The sequence below is a fragment of the Elephantulus edwardii genome, unplaced genomic scaffold (genome assembly GCF_000299155.1).
Source record: "Elephantulus edwardii isolate Elephantulus edwardi_28Jun2011 unplaced genomic scaffold, EleEdw1.0 scaffold00033, whole genome shotgun sequence".
NCBI classification, from domain to species: Eukaryota; Metazoa; Chordata; class Mammalia; order Macroscelidea; family Macroscelididae; genus Elephantulus; species Elephantulus edwardii.
Window position 1 is genome coordinate 8,165,373 of NW_006399783.1, and position 16,370 is coordinate 8,181,742.

A 16,370-nucleotide genomic window follows, 5' to 3' on the forward strand; every position below is an offset into this window, starting at 1 on the left:
GCAGCTACTTTGATCTTGTGTTTACTGTCTTGTCTTCAACCCATTTGCATTGTAAAATTATTTTAGTCTTGTAAAAATTTTCTTTTATAATTAAGTAAATATGTATGTACAAGTGACATTATTAGATTTCTTTTTAAATCTTAATAGTGATTAATATAAAAACTGATTTTATATTAGATTCCAGTTTGCTGCAGTAGCAGAGAATGTCATGCTGTTATTAGCCTCCTGAAGCCCTTTTAGAGTAAGAGAAAAATAATTGTTATAGTAACCATGCACAAAGAATTTAGCTAGGGATGAATCAGAACATGAAAGTAAAATACATAACTCATTATTAAGAATGCATCTTGTTCTTTCAAGAGCCTTAAGTCTAAATAAGAGTGACAGTGATTTTCTTAAAGATTTCAGTTATAATCAAGGACAATCATCAAGGCTGAGAGTCATTGTTATTTAAGTACATCAGAACTCATGAGGAATATTTCTTTGTAAAGAAGAGTGCGTAGAAATGTGTAGATGCATCAGTCATGTAAGTTTTAAAAATCTTTTATGTGTAGTATCCACAAATAGTTCTCTGCTTGTAAATGTTAATGTAAAAATGTTTATTCTATATATATAAGTAGACTATTTAAAAGAAACTTTACTAACCCAGTGGGTCTTTCAAAAGAAGCCACTATTATAAGACAGTCACTTGGTGTTAACTGTGCTTTAGCTTTGAAATAGCTTAATTTTTAAAGAAAAACTCTATTTATTATTAAAAATATCACCCTCTTAGTGCTAAGCAGGAGAATTCATACTTTTAGCAGTGCATTTAGAATATGTAGACACTGATGTAACAAATTTATGAATCCTTCTGTGACTTTAAAAGAAAATGCATTATATTGTTGTATTTTGAAACTCATTAGTTCCACAAATATAGCTGTTTTGCTTGAGTCTCTTTGAGCCATGTTAATAGTTAGTCCCAGCATTCCAGATTTCTGTCAAACTGTCAAGAGAGTGAAAACTTACTTTGCATGGCAAGTAAACTGTAACATTTTGGAGTAGTAAACACACATGAAATAACTTAGCATATCTAGACTATGCTTTCTATTAGAATATCAATGAAGCCATAGTCTGTTGAAAAGAGTTGTTAAATGAGATAGACCATAAGCCCTATATACAAGTTTTTTAGTAATCAATTCAAGTAAATGTTGACTATTATATTGATCATAGGACCCTGTATTATTAATAAGCTACTAGCTTTTGTAAAACAAAAGATTAGTGCAGTTCAGTTAATGGTACTCCTGCATCAATATCAGTCTCTCAAGCAAGTAGAAACCTCCCACTAGTTCTAAGATTAGAACTTTTAACAAAAAAGAAGTGGGGAATGAAAGATTAAAATTAAAATAGTCCCTATAGTTTTCAGCTGAATTAAACTCAGGTTTCTATAGTTCTCAGCTAAGTTAAACTCAGGAATTTTTCCATTGTCCCGGGTAGAGCCCCACACCCAGTTGTATCCAGGGCAACAGTATTTCAAGAATGGCTAACTACAGGGCAGGGCAAACAAGCAGATGTTTCTCGACTGATAACCCATGTGCCTTTGTTTCCCGACTGATAACCCATGTGTCTTGTGCTTTTCCACTGCCCTGGAGTTTGAACTCATTGTATACTTAAGAATTTGTGACACCACCCTATAGTTAAAGATCTGTCTAACTGCTACATGTGCTATGTGACTGCCACATGTGCTACGTGCAAATATGCTGTGTAAACCATGAGCGAAAACCGAACCAATGAATTCAAACGGTGCTTTCATCACCCAATGAGAAGGTGATACCCAGTTGTATCCCCCTAAAGTGTATAAAAAAACCCAACTTTGTCTGCTCGAGGTCGACTCCTCTATCTCCTGCCAGAGATACGGGTCAGCACGGAGCTCCGCAATAAACCTCTCCTCTTGCTGTTGCATCAAGCCGGTGTCTTGGAGTCTTGGGTCTTCGCCGTCTGCTCGGGACAGGACCACCAGTTCGGGGGTCTTTCACTACCCTAATCCTAGCTCCTTAGTACAGCAAACACTTCAGCACAAAATAAAAAGCTAAACATTTGCTAGGAAAGACATTCTGAATGATAAACATTGGACACCACCACCCCCCCACCGGCATTTCTAACCATTGCCTTCACACTTAAAGAATCAAATTTCCCCTTATGATCATTATATAAACTATATTCAAGAAAGTGTGCAAGCCAGAAAGTTCATGCCTTAATCACCCCCATTCTTAATTTTTTTAGTATTGGTTTGCTCACAAAATTTGTATACACTGTGTTCCACACTATTGTTCATTTATTTTGTGTTTCATACAATCATTGCCATGCATTATCAGTCACCGTCGGACCTTGCTCTTCATTAATCTTTTCATGTCCCTGCTGGATCCTTCCCATTCCCTTAACACAACCTCCCCCCTTTCCTCCAACCACCAAAATGTGCAACCTTGTGGTTTTACCTCTACTCATCCTCACTTCTCTGCTCCCACCCTTTCCCTTCTTGGATCCCCATACATGTTTTACTAGTTATCCTTCTATTTTTAGAATAATGGTCTTAGGCAGTATTTGTTCTTATGGAAGTTAGTTCACTCAGCATAATGTTCTCCAGTCTCTCCCAAGTTTTGTAGTATTTTTTAAAATCTTTACTCCTGAATGCTGTGTAGTATTCCATTGTGTGAATATACCACAGTTTCTCTCTCCATTCAGTTGTAGTTGGACATTTAGGCTGTTTCCATGATCTTGCAATGGTGAGTAATGCTGCTATGAACATTGGTGTACAGATCTCCATTTGTGTCTCAGTTCTAATTTCCTTGGGGTATATTCCTAGTAGTGGAATAGCTGGGTCATATGGAGTTTCCATGTTTAACTTTTTGAGGAAATGCCAACGTGTCTTTCAAAGTGGTTGCTGTATTTTCAATCCCACCAACAGTATATGAGAGTTCCCACGTCTCCACAACATTTATCGCTTGCTGTCCTGCTAAACATTGCCATTATTACTGAGGTAAGATGGTATCTCATTGTGGTTTTGATTTGCGTGTCTCATTGCCAGTGATTTTGAACATTTTTTCACATGTTTGTCCTGGAGAGGATGAAACCAGGTTATTCCTTGGAGGCAAAGGTTTTGAAGCTCTGTCTCACATATTTTGGGCCTATGACCAGGAGGAACCAATCCCTGGAGAAGAGCATCATGCTTAGAAGGGTGGAGGGACAGTGCAGAAGAGGAAGACCCAAGGTAAGATGGATAGATACAATAACTGGGGTAATGCGAGGAGGTATTTTGGAGTCAATGAGATTTGTTCAGGATAAGGCCCGATTCAGAGTTATTATGCATAAAGTCACCATGTCTCACAGCCAACTTGATGGCACATAACACAACAATCAAACCAGTATTCTGAATAAACAAGTAAGAGCATTTAGCATCTACATCCATAAACAAAGTCCAATCAAGAACAAGCCATTATGTTGCAGCAATTAACACTAGCTCACAATGTGGGAAAAAAGCAAAATCTTATTGTCATCTACTTGGGTTCTGCTCTAGTTGTCTGTAATCATGAGTTTCTAGGTCCAGAAGGGTGAGCATCAGCTGCAAACTGAGGAGTCCATATTTTTTCCTGGGTTTCAGAAAAACTGGTTTCTGCAAGGAGCCAACTCAACAGAATGGGGTTCCAGATGGCTTCCTGCCCCTCAGACCAGTAACCCTTTTGCATGCTAGGACAACAGTGCACAAATCAGCCTGTCTATTCCTTACTGAGTGCCTTCAAATGTAAATCTCTTTAACCAAAAGTCCAAGGTGAATCTACAAAGCCATTCAAATGCAAACCTTCTCAAAATACTAAGTGGGCTTAATCTTCCTCTAGGTTAAGCCCCATGCTCTCATGTAAGTTCTGCTGCTTACAACAAGAATGTCTCCGGGGCAAATTCTCCCCTTTTAGTATATACAGTCAGAATGAGTAGACTTACATGTTTCCTCTGAATACAATATGTATCATCAGTATAGCAAAAGTATACATTTTTACAATATAATGAGATGGCTTGGCATGGGACATTTTGAATCAGATGATTATATGATTTACAATGACTAGGGAGGACAGAAGGAGAATTGACACCTTTGAGCAGTGGTGCTGGAGAAGAGTATTGAATGTACCATGGACTGCCAAGAAAACAAACAGATTCATCCTAGAGAGGGTTAAACCAGGCTACTCCGTGGAGGCAAAGATTCTGGGGCTTCATCTGACATACTTCGGAAGTGTTGCAAGGAGAGACAGGTCTTTGGAGAGGGACATCATGCTGGGTAGAGTAGAGGGACAGCGCAGGAGGGGAAGACCCTCTATGAGGTGGATTGACTCAGTGACTGGGGTAATCGGGATGGATGTGTCAGAGGCAGTACAATTGGCACAGGATAGAGCAGGGTTTAGGGCTGTTGTACATAGGGTCGCTATGAGTCGCAAATGACTCTACAGCACATAACAACAACAAACATGCTTGGGATGAAAAGGTGAGAGAAAATGGGGTTGGTTTCATAATTTAAAAAAAAAATCATGTCTAGATCTATCCTGAAATACAATGTGGTGAGCGACAGGATAATATCTATGGGGACCATCCCCAACAGGTCTTGGCTCTGACATGAGCAACCCCAACTTTTATTTACACTTGTGCTTGTTTTGCAGTGGGATGGGCTCTGTTTAGGCCATCCTGCCCCTTCCTGGAAAGGCGCTTGCCTCACTGGTTCAGTTCTTGTCCATCAGCGCTCTAGGGCATTCCTCAGACCTGTGGCGGATTGATATCCTAGGGCCGGTTTCCATAGCAATTCTGCCTACAGCAAGACAACTGTGCGGTTCCCCTGTAAAACACCATGTAAAAGCCAGAATAAATGAGACTTGATCAGAATTTCCTCTTGTCTCAATTCTTTGCGCCCCTTGTCCTTTTCTCAGCCCCACTCTCCCTCCTTCAGGCTCATGTTGAAGAACCCGCTGGCTGGGGCAAATATCCATATGCATACAAGGAAGTCCAGTGAATACCACTATCATTCAAATACATGAACCAACAACTAGAGCCAAAGAAGAGGAAATAGAAGATTTTTACCAACTTTTGCAGTCAGAAATTGATGAAACATGCAATCAAGATGCATTAATTATAATGGCGACTGGAATGCAAAAGTTGGGAACAGGGAAGAAGGATCAGTAGCTGGAAAACATAAGGTCGGTGAGAGAAATGAGGCTGGAGATAGAATGAGAGAGTTCTGTACATTCAATGATTTATTCATTGCAAATACCTTTTATAAGAAACATAAACACAGGCTTTACACATAGATTTCACCTGATGGTATGCATAGGAATAAAATCGATTCCACTTATGGAAAGATTCATTTGAGAGGAATCAATATCAGCAGTGAAAACCAGGCCGGGAACTGATTGTGGGACAGACCACCAACTACTCATATGCAAATTCAACCTGAAGATGAGGAAAATTAAGTCCTCGGGAACCAAGATTTGACCTTAAGTCTGTCCCACTAGAATTTCAAAACTATCCCAGGAACAGGTTTGAGGCCTTGAGCACCAATGAGCATAGACCAAATGAGCTCTGGGAGGATATCAAGAAAATCTTCCATGAAGAATGCAAACGATCACTACAAAGGCTAAAGAAGAAGAAAAGAACAAGGTGGATGTCAGATGAGTATTGCATTAGTGCACCGAGAAGCCAAAGCTAAAGGAAGAAATCAAGAAATCTAAGAGCTGAACAGAAAATTTCAAAAGGCAGCCCGGGACGACAAAGCAAGATACTATAGTGAAATGTGCAGAGAGCTGGAATCAGAAAATCAGAAGGGCCGGACTTGCTCAGCATTTCTAAAGCTGAAGGAGTTGAAAAACAAATTCAAGCCACAGGTGGCAATACTTAAAGATAGTTTGGGTAGAATTTTGAATGATCCAGGAAGTATCAAAAGAAGATGGAAGGAGTATACAGAGTCACTGTATGAGAAGGAATTGGCTGACACAGAAGAATTTCGTGAAATGACATAAGAGCAAGAGCCTATGGTGATGAAGGAGGAAGTTCAAGTTGCTCTGAAGGAATTGGCAAAAAACAAGACTCCAGGACTTGGCAGCATACCAACTGATTTATTTCAACAAACAGACGCTGCCCTGGATGTGCTCACTAAGTTGTGCCAGGAAATCTGGAGAACAGCCAGCTGGCCAACTGACTGGAAAAGATTGATATTTGTTCCCATTCCAAAGAAAGGTTACCCAACAGAGTGTGGAAATTATCGAACAATATCATTGACATCACATACAAGCAAGATTCTGCTGAAAATTACCCAAAAACGCTTGGAACAATATGTCAACAGAGAACTGCCAGATGTGCAGACTGGATTTAGAAGAGGTCGTGGTACAAGGGATATTATAGCTAATGTAAGATGGATCTTGGCAGAAAGCAAAGAATACCAGAAGAGTGTCTATCTGTGCTTCATTGACTATGCAAAGGCTTTTGACTGTATGGATCACAACAAGCTATGGCTGACTCTGAGAAGAATGGGAAACCCAGAACACATGATTGTGCTAATGCGAAACCTATACTTGGACAAGAGGCAGTCGTCAGAACAGAGCAGGGAGACACTGGATGGTTCAAAATCAAGGAAGGGGTCCATCAGGGATGTATTTTGTCTCCATGCCTTTTCAATCTGTATGCAGAACAGATCATCTGAGACTCTGGGCTGTACAAGGAGGAATGTGGCATCAGGATTGGTGGAAGAATTGTCAACAGCCTGTGTTATCGAGATGACACAACCCTGCTCGCTGAAAATGAGGAGGACCTGAAGTGCTTGCTGCAGAAGGTCAATACTGCAGTCTTCAATATAGATTGAAGCTCAATATCAAGAAAACAAAGATTCTCACCACTGGGCCAACTGACAGCATCAGTATGGATGGTGAAGAGATTGAGATAGTTAACAGTTTTAGTTTACTTGGCTCCACAGTCAACACTCTTGGTAACAGCAGCCAGGATATCAGGAGACGAACTACATTGGGAAAGTCAGCTGTGAGGGACCTCTCAAGAGTACTGAAGTGCAACGACGTCAGGCTGGAGACTAAGGTGTGCCTGATCCAGTCTATAGTCTTTGCAATTAGTTGCTATGCATCAGGGAGTTGAAAAGTGAATAGTGATGATAAAAAGAGAATTGATGTCTTTGAGCTGTGGTACTGGAGAAGAGTGTTGAATATACCATGGACTGCTAGGAGAACAAACAGGTTTTTCCTGGAGAGGGTGAAGCCAGAATGTTCCCTGGAGTCATTGATTGTGAAGCTTCGTCTGACATACTTTTGGCATGTTGCAAGGAGTGACTGGACCTTGGAGTGGGCCATCATGTTTGAGAGAGTGGAGGGACGGCGCAGGAGAGGAAGACCCTCGATGAGATGGATCGATTCTGTGAGTGGAGTGGTGGGAATGAATGTGTTTGAGACAGCGAGGTTGGCACAGGATAGAACGGCATGTAGGCATCTCGTACATAGGGTCGCTATGAGTCGCAAAAGACTCGATGGCACATAACAACAACAACAATCCAACATTACAACTTAGAAGAAACATCAGTATCCACCAAGAACATCCTATTATTTAACACATGCCATCTTAAACCTTTAAGTATCTTGGCTTCACTTTTCTGGTCTCTGATGTTTAGCTAGAGAAAGTTACTCCATTGCTCTGAGTCTCTTCTGAGGTATTAACATAATATCATATTTCCCTCACTGCAAGGCCCACATACTCACTCCTTTACCCTCAGCTATTAATTCTCCTTCCTTTCATTTATCATTTATTTTTACCAAACCTTTTCATCTTGGGAAGGGACATCAGGTTCAGCTACTGTGCAAGTCCAAATTTCAGGTAGCAAAACCATTTTGGCAAGTGCTTCCCCTTTATGTTGGGTAGGGTTACCTAGGTATAACACCAGTCGGCTGTCTGGGCCACTAGACAGAACAGCAATATTCACTGTTAACCCTACTTTTGCAAGATAGGGTGATGATACAATCCTTTCCATCAGATCCTTGACAATTCTTGAATACACGTTTAAGGATATTATTACAGTTATTTGCTCAGCAACCATTGCTACTTTCGGTACTCATAGCTGCATTCCTATGGCTGGATTGTATCATCTGGCAAGAAGAAAACAATTTCTGGTAATGTGGAGAAGAATGTCAGCATCTTCTCCTACCTTTTCTCTTTAGATATCCCAGAGATGTGTAGGTATCAGTCCAGTGGTGAACCCTCATTTTGCTCCTCTCATATTAAATGTGAACACATAACTTGAAGGTGTGCAAGCCAGTTCTTCGTACCCTTATTCCCCGTTGTTTTAGATAATCAATGTTGACATTGCCCACTCCAATTCTCTATCAGACTGCTACTCTGAGAGTGGCAGGAAACATGATATGTCCATTTAATATGATGTTTCTTGGCCCATTGCTTTACTTTGTGGGCTGTAAAGTTCCTTGGTCTGAGGAAATATAACTTGGTGGCCCAGACTGGTACAGTATCTTTTGTTCTAGTCATTTAAAGTGATTTTTGGCATTTGCATCAATTACATGATGTGCAAAGCCCAGTCCAGAGAAAGTATCTGTTCCTGTGAGGACCTACTAGTAACCACTGGGGGTCACTGGTGCCGTTGGTGTGATATAATGAACTTATTAACTATGTACAGGGCCTTTCCTCCCTGTGAATCTATCCCACATCCATCTGTAACTTCTTTCTCTTTTGCTGACAAGCAGAGCAATCTTTATTGGGATTTTATGCTCAAAGAGAGAAAGAGGAATATGTCTAGTTTCAGCCCATCTCTACATTGCTGCAGCAGCTCCATGTCCACTCATTCCATGGGCCAAATTTTTCACCTCAAGGAAGTGCACCATCATGTCAATCTGCTAATTCTAATCACCCTCTGATCCTGGCAGGAGGTTCTTTTGATGAACATTGACATGCCCAACTCTAATGTGCCCCCTAATTGACCAGAGTGCTTTCCATAAATCCATGCACCACACTGGTGTCCCTTCAATAGTCTAGTTTGCCATGGCCCATTTCCCTGACCATATGGGTAAACCATTAGCCACTGCTGATGAATCAGTAAAAATCTAAACATATCTATCCTCATCACTGCCCAATTCCTCAGTTACTGCTAGGAAAACAGCATGCAGTCCAGTCCATTCTGTTCTTGCCTTCCTCAATCAGGGAATTCCCACCTACTGGTCCTTATGCAGAAGCTTTCCACATCAAATGTTGTCCACATTTTCTAGAACTGTGGTCTGTGAACCAGGTAATCCTTTGCTGATCAGGAAGTTATTCATAGGGCACTGTCATATGTCAATGGGCTTTGGTAGCCTCTCCAGGGGTTCTAGGGTAAATAGGAAAGGAGGTTATTTACTTGTGGGTACAGTGGGAAATTCCCTGAATTCCCCCAGTAGCTTGTTTTGGATGAACTATTTCCATTTTATCACAGATGTTTTGGTAATGCCTTCTTTATTAGAATGTTTCTCTAACATCACTCTTGGCATGATAGATATTTCAGGTCTCATAATAATCTTATATCCTGTCATTGAAATGGTTTAAACCAATGCCCGGTAGTAGGCAAGCAATTAACTGTCTTTCAAATGGCTTGTATCATGCAGCAGCATCAGGAAATGTCCTTATCCAGAATCCCAGTGTCCACTGTAGGGCATCCTTCTCAGGTTTTTGCCATAAGCTCCGAACTACAAAAGCACAGGTGGCAGATGTCTCGAGAACCTAGAGGCAAGGAAAGTTGAGACGACCTTCTGGATTTCAGCCATTGCCTGTTGTTGCTCAGGTCCCCATTCAATAGTTTTCTTTCAAATAACTCTGGATGAGAATGAACACTATTCCAAGATGTGAGATATGAGTCCTCCAAAATCCAAATAGACCAATCAAATGTTGGGCCTGCTGTTTAGTCTTGGAAGCTGGTAGTGACAGCAGCTTGTTCTTGGTTGCCTATGAAATGACACAGGTGGCTCCTGCCCAGGTTATTCCCCAAAGTTGTACTGTTTGGGCAGGCCCCTGGATTTTGGTTGGATTTATCAGTCAACCTCTGTGGGTCATGTGGGAAACCACTGTTTTCAAATCATCCCTATCCTGTTCTGCAGTGTTTGATATTATCAGTATATAATCAATGAAATGTATAATTACACTGGATATACTTGGACCAAGTCCAAGTCTCTTCTAACTAAGGTATCACAGTAGGCTGGAGAACTCAAATAACCCTGTTGTAAGACTGTAAAGGTAAAAAAGACCTTTCTCATGTGAAAGCAAACTGTGGCTGTCTCTTTTCTGAGATTGGAATGGAGAAAAAAGCATTTGCAAGATCTATCATGGAGTACCAATCTCCTTTGGTCTTGTGTATTTTATGCACGATTTATACTATATCTGGGACTACTGTAGTCACGTAATTGTGAAGACTATAGCCCTGATAGGCACACCTTAGTCTCCAGCCTGACATCGTTGCTCTTTAGTACTCTTGAGAAGTACCTTACAGCTGACTTTCCCAACGCAATTTGTCTCCTGATTTCCTGGCTGCTGTTACCAAGAGTGTTGACTGTGGAGCCAAGTAAACTAAGAATGTTAACTCTCTCAATCTCTTCACCATCCATACTGATGCTGTCAGTTGGCCCAGTGGTGAGAATCTTTGTTTTGCTTCAATCCATATTGAAGACTGCAGTCCTTGACTCTCTGCATCAAGCACCTCAGGTCCTCTTCAGTTTCAGCAAGCAGGGTTATGTCATCTCCATAATGCAGGTTGTTGATGATTCTTCCACCGATCCTGATTCCACATTCCTCCTTGTACAGCCAGCGTCTCAGATGATTTGTTTTGCATACAGATTGAAAAGGTATGGAGACAAAATACATCCCTGATGGACCCCTTCCTTGATTTTGAACCATCCAGTGTCTCCCTGCTCTGTTCTGATGACTGCCTCTTGGTCCAAGTGTAGGTTTCACATTAGCACAATCACGTTTTCTGGAATTCCCATTCTAATGAAGCACAGATAGACATTTTTCTGGTATTCTTTGCTTTCTGCCAAGATCCATCTTACATTAGCTATACTATCCCTAGTACCGCAACCTCTTCTAAATCCAACCTGCACATCTGGCAGTTCTCTGTTGACATATTGTTCCAAACGTTTTTGGGTAATTTTCAGCAGAATCTTGTTTGCATGTGATAATGATATTGTGTGATAATTTCCACACTGTGTTGGGTCACCGTTCTTTGGAATGGGAACAAATATCGATCTCTTCCAGTCAGTCGGCCAGCTGGCTGTCCTTCAGATTTCTTGGCACAACTTAGTGAGCACATGCTGGGCAGCATCTGTTTGTTGAAATAAATCAATTGGTATGCTGTCAAGTCCTGAAGCCTTGTTTTTTGCCAATTCCTTCAGAGCAATTTGAACTTCCTCCTTCATCACCATAGATTCTTGCTCATATATTATTTCATGAAATTTCTGTGTCAGCCAATTCCTTCTCATACAGTGACTCTGTGTACTCCTTCCATCTTCTTTTGATACTTCCTGCATCACTTAACATTCTACCCAAAGTATCCTTAAGTATTGCCACCTGTGGCTTGAATTTGTTTTTCAACTCCTTCAGCTTAAGAAACGCTGAGTGAGTTCTGCCCTTTTGATTTTCTGACTCCAGATCTCTGCACATTTCATTATAGTATCTTGCTTTGTCATCTCGAGCTGCCTTTTGAAATTTTCTATTCAGCTCTTAGATTTCTTGGTTTCTTCCTTTAGCTTTGGCTTCTCGGCATTCTAATGCAATGCTCAGAGTCTCATCTGACATCCATCTTGGTCTTTTCTTCTTCCGAGGGATGATATAGAGAGAATTGTTGCCTTTGAGCTGTGGTGCTGGAGAAGAGTGTTGAATATACCATGGACTGCTAGGAGAACAAACAGGTTTGTCCTGGAGAGGGTAAAGCCAGAATGCTCCCTGGAGTCAAGGATTCTGAAACTTCATCTGACATACTTTGGGCATGTTGCAAGGAGGGACTGGTCCTTAGAGAGGGACACATGTTTGGCAGAGTGGAGGGGTGACGAAGGAGAGGAAGACCTTCTATGAGATGGATTGATTCTGTGACTGGAGTGCTGGGAATGAGTCTGTGTGAGATGGCTAGGTTGGCACAGGATAGAACAGCGTTTAGAGCTCTTGTATGAGTTGCAAGTGACTCGATGGCACATGACAACAGTAACAACAACTATAGTCACAGATAGCACTACTTTATTAAGGTCTTGATGATCTACAGATAACCTCCATGAGCCATCTGCTTTTTTTACAGGCCATTGTTGTTGTTATGTGTCTTCAAGTTGCTTGCAACTCATAGCGACCCTATGGACAAGAGCCCTAAACGCTGCTCTATCCTGTCCAACATACTCATTCCCACCACCCCAATCACAGAATCGATCCATCTCATCAAGGCGACTTTTCCTTTCCTGTGCCATCCCTACACTCTCCCAAACATGATGTCTCTCTCTAAGGACCAGTCCCTCCTTACAACATGCCCAAAGTATGTCAGACGAAGCTTCACAATCCTTGACTCCAAGGAGCATTCTGAACTCACCCTCTCCAGGACAAACCTGTTTGTTCACATAGCAGTCCATGGTGTATTCAACACTCTTCTCCAGCACCACAGCTCAAGGGTATCAAGTCTCTTTCCCTTTCTTTCATACCTAGTCACTGTCCAACTCTCCAATGCATAGCACGTAACTGCGAAGACTATAGCCTGGATCAGGCACACCTTAGTCTCCAGCCTGATGTCATTGCTCTTCAGTACTCTTGAGAGGTCCCTCACAGCTGACTTTCCCAATGCAATTCGTCTCTTGATTTCCTGGCTGCTGTTGCCAAGAGTGTTGACTCTACAGCCAAGTGCACTAAAACTGTTAACTATCTCAGTCTCTTCACCATCCATACTGATTCTGCCAATTGCCCCAGTGGTGAGAATCTTTGTCTTCTTGATGTTGAGCTTCAATCCATATAGGAGACTGCAGTCCTTGACCTTCTGCAGCAAGTGCTTCAGGTCCTCCTCAGTTTCAGCAAGCAGGGTTGTGTCATCTGCATAACGCAGGCTGTTGATGACTCTTCCACAAATCCTGAAGCCACATTCCTCCTCGTACAGCCCACCGTCTCGAATGATCCATTCTCCATACAGATTGAAAAGGTATGGAGACAAAATACATCCCTGATGGACCCCCTTCTTGATTTTGTCTCCCCTTTGGCAATAGGAAACACGTAGACTATTGTGGAGATTGATTTTGGAATTTAGATGCACAAACAGTTATGTCTTGAAGAGCGTGCAGCCAGAGTGCACATTGGAGAGAAAGGTGATAAAGCATTGGCTTATATACATTGTGCATATTTCTAGGAGAGGCTATTTATTGGAGAGGGACAACATCATGTTTGGGAAGATGGAAGGGTGGGAAAAGAGAGAGAAACCTTCAAGCAGCAATGACTCAAGCGTGCTAGTTATTGTTGTTGTTGATTGCCTTTGAGTCAATCACGACTCATAGCAACCCTATGAACAAAAGTCCTGAAGCCCCTCAACAGCTATCGACATTTATCAAAGTTCATAGTTTCTGAAGGCATGTTGTTTAGGACGTGGATGCCACTCCTCCTTCCATAGTGTGTTAAAGATTGTAATAAAGAAAAGAAAGTGAAGTACAACAAAGTAAAGGGTTCAGATCTGTTGTTCATAGGGTTGCTATGATTGCCATCTGACTTTGGCAATAATGCCATTACCTCTTCTGAACCCAGCCTGAATTTCTGGTAGTTCTCTATCAATGTACTGTTCAAGTCTTTTCTGGATAATCTTTAGCAGGATTTCACTAGTGTGTGATATAAGTGATATTGCTCAATAATTTCCACACTGTCAAGTCACCTTTTTTTGGAATGGGAATAAATATGAATCTCTTCCAGTTAGTTGCCAAGAAGTTGTCCTCCAGATTTCTTGGCACAACTTGGTGAGCACATACAGAGCAGCATCTGTTTGCTGAAATATGTCAATTAGTATTCCATTAATTTCTGAGGCTTTATTTTTCGCCTAGTCCTTCAGAGCAGCCTGAACTTCTTTCTTCATCGCATTTCCCCTTGCTCATATGTTGTTTCTTGAAATCCTTTTGTCTCAGCCAATTCTTTTTGGTGCAATAACTCTGTGTACTCCTTCCATCTGCTTTTAATGTTTCTTGAGTTATTCAATATTCTGCCCATAGCATCCTTAAGCATTGCAACTTTTGTCTTGAATTTATTCTTTAGATCTTTCAGCTTAAGAAATGCTGAGCGAATTCGGCACTTTTGATTTTCTGACTCCAGTTCCTTGCACATTTCATGATACTATTTTGCCTTGTCTTCCAGAATAGCCTTTTGAAATCTTCTATTTAGCTACTTAACTTCTTGATTTCTTCCCTTTGCTTTGGCTTCTTTGCACTTTAGTGCAATATTCAGAGTCTCTTCTGACATCCATTTTGGTCTTCTTCCCGTATAATAATGACTTTTTTGCATTTTTCATGAATGACATTCTTGATATCTTCCCACACCTTATCTGGACTTCATTCGTTTGTGTTCAAGGCCTAAAACCTATTCCTGAGTTGGTTTTTAAATTCACGGGAGATAGACTCAAGGTCAAATTTCAATTCCTGTGGATATGATTTAACCACCTTTAGGAAGACCTTCTATGAGATGGATTGATTCAGTGACTGGGGTAATGAGGTTGGTGTGTCAGAGATGGTGAGATTGGCACAGGATAGGGCAGAGTTTAGAACTGTTATACATAGGGTCACTATGAGTCGCAGGAGACTCGATGGCACATAACAACGACAGTTTTAATTTGAACTTGCATATGAGCAGTTGATGGTCTGTTCCACAATCTGCACCGGGCCTAGTTTTTACTGCTGATATTGAACTTCTCCAATGGATCCTTCCGTAGATGTAATCAGTCTGATTCCTGTGCATCCCATCAGGTGAAATCCATGTGTATAGCCTGTATTTATATTTATTATAAAAGGTATTTGTGATGAATAAATAATTGATTGTACAGAATTCTATCCCCAGTCTCATTTCTGTCACCAAGTCCATATTTTCTGACAATTGATCCTTCTTCCTCATTTCCAATATTTGCATTCCAGTCACCCATTATTATTAAAGCATCTTGGTTACATGTTCGATCAATTTCTGACTACAACAGTTGAAATCATCTATTTGCTCCTCTTTGGCTCCAGTTGTAGACGCATGAATTTGAATGATAGTATTATTAACAGGTTTTCCTTTTATGTGTATAGATATTATCCTGTCACTCACAGTACTGTATTTAGAGATGGACTTAGAAATGGTCTTTTTAACTATGAAAGCGACCCCATTTTTTCCTCACCTTTTTGTCTCCACCATAACAGATCATATGATCTTGGGATTCAAAATGTCCCATGCCAATCTGTCTCATTTCACTAATACCCAATATGTCAATATTTATATGTTTCATTTCTTTCTTTACAATGTCCAGTTTTCCTACATTCATCCTTCCCACATTCCATGTACCAATTGTTAATTTTTTTCTTATAACTGTTTCTCCTCCTTTGTGTTTCTATTTTGAGGGCTCAACTTCAGTTGCCATATCTATTATTCTAATCTAAGTGTGCTCTGCAGTCCATACGGTTTTCAAAGGTCAGTTATATTTCAGAAGTGGATGGCCAATCCTTCTTCCTAGTCTGTCTTAACTTGGATGTTCACTGTTAGAAGAATATATGATATATGACCGACGAGTATTTTACCTAGCAGATGGAAGACACTTCCCTTACAGAAATAGCTAATACATTTACTGCCCACCCACCCCAACCATGTGTGACTTGTCTCTACCTTTTCCCTGCTACCTCCCCATTCCTTGTGCACTTGGCTACCTCATCAAACTGTCCCTTCCCCAACCTCCTCTCAATATGATCACCAGTCACTTCTGTGATGCCTTGCCCTACACACTGTTATTGGTTTAACACATACGAGTCCTGAAAAGAGAGTTAAGCACTGAGGTTTCACGTGCTTACATAGCTTCTAGTAGAGTGGGGCTTGTATCCTAGTTTAAGCCTGTCTCCAATAAATACTTCAGCACAAAATAAACAGTTAATCATTGACTAGGAAAGATACTTGAATGATAAAGCTTTGATGCCACAGAGGTGCCATCAAGCCAAGTAGGACTCATAGACAGCAGATCTGAATCCTGTGCCATCATCGTCATCTCTGATACACTTGTCCCCATTGCTGCAGTCATAGTGTCAATCCATCACATTGGGAGTCTTCCTCTCTTACTGAGCCTTCACATGTACAAGCATGAGGTCCCTCTCCATGGAATA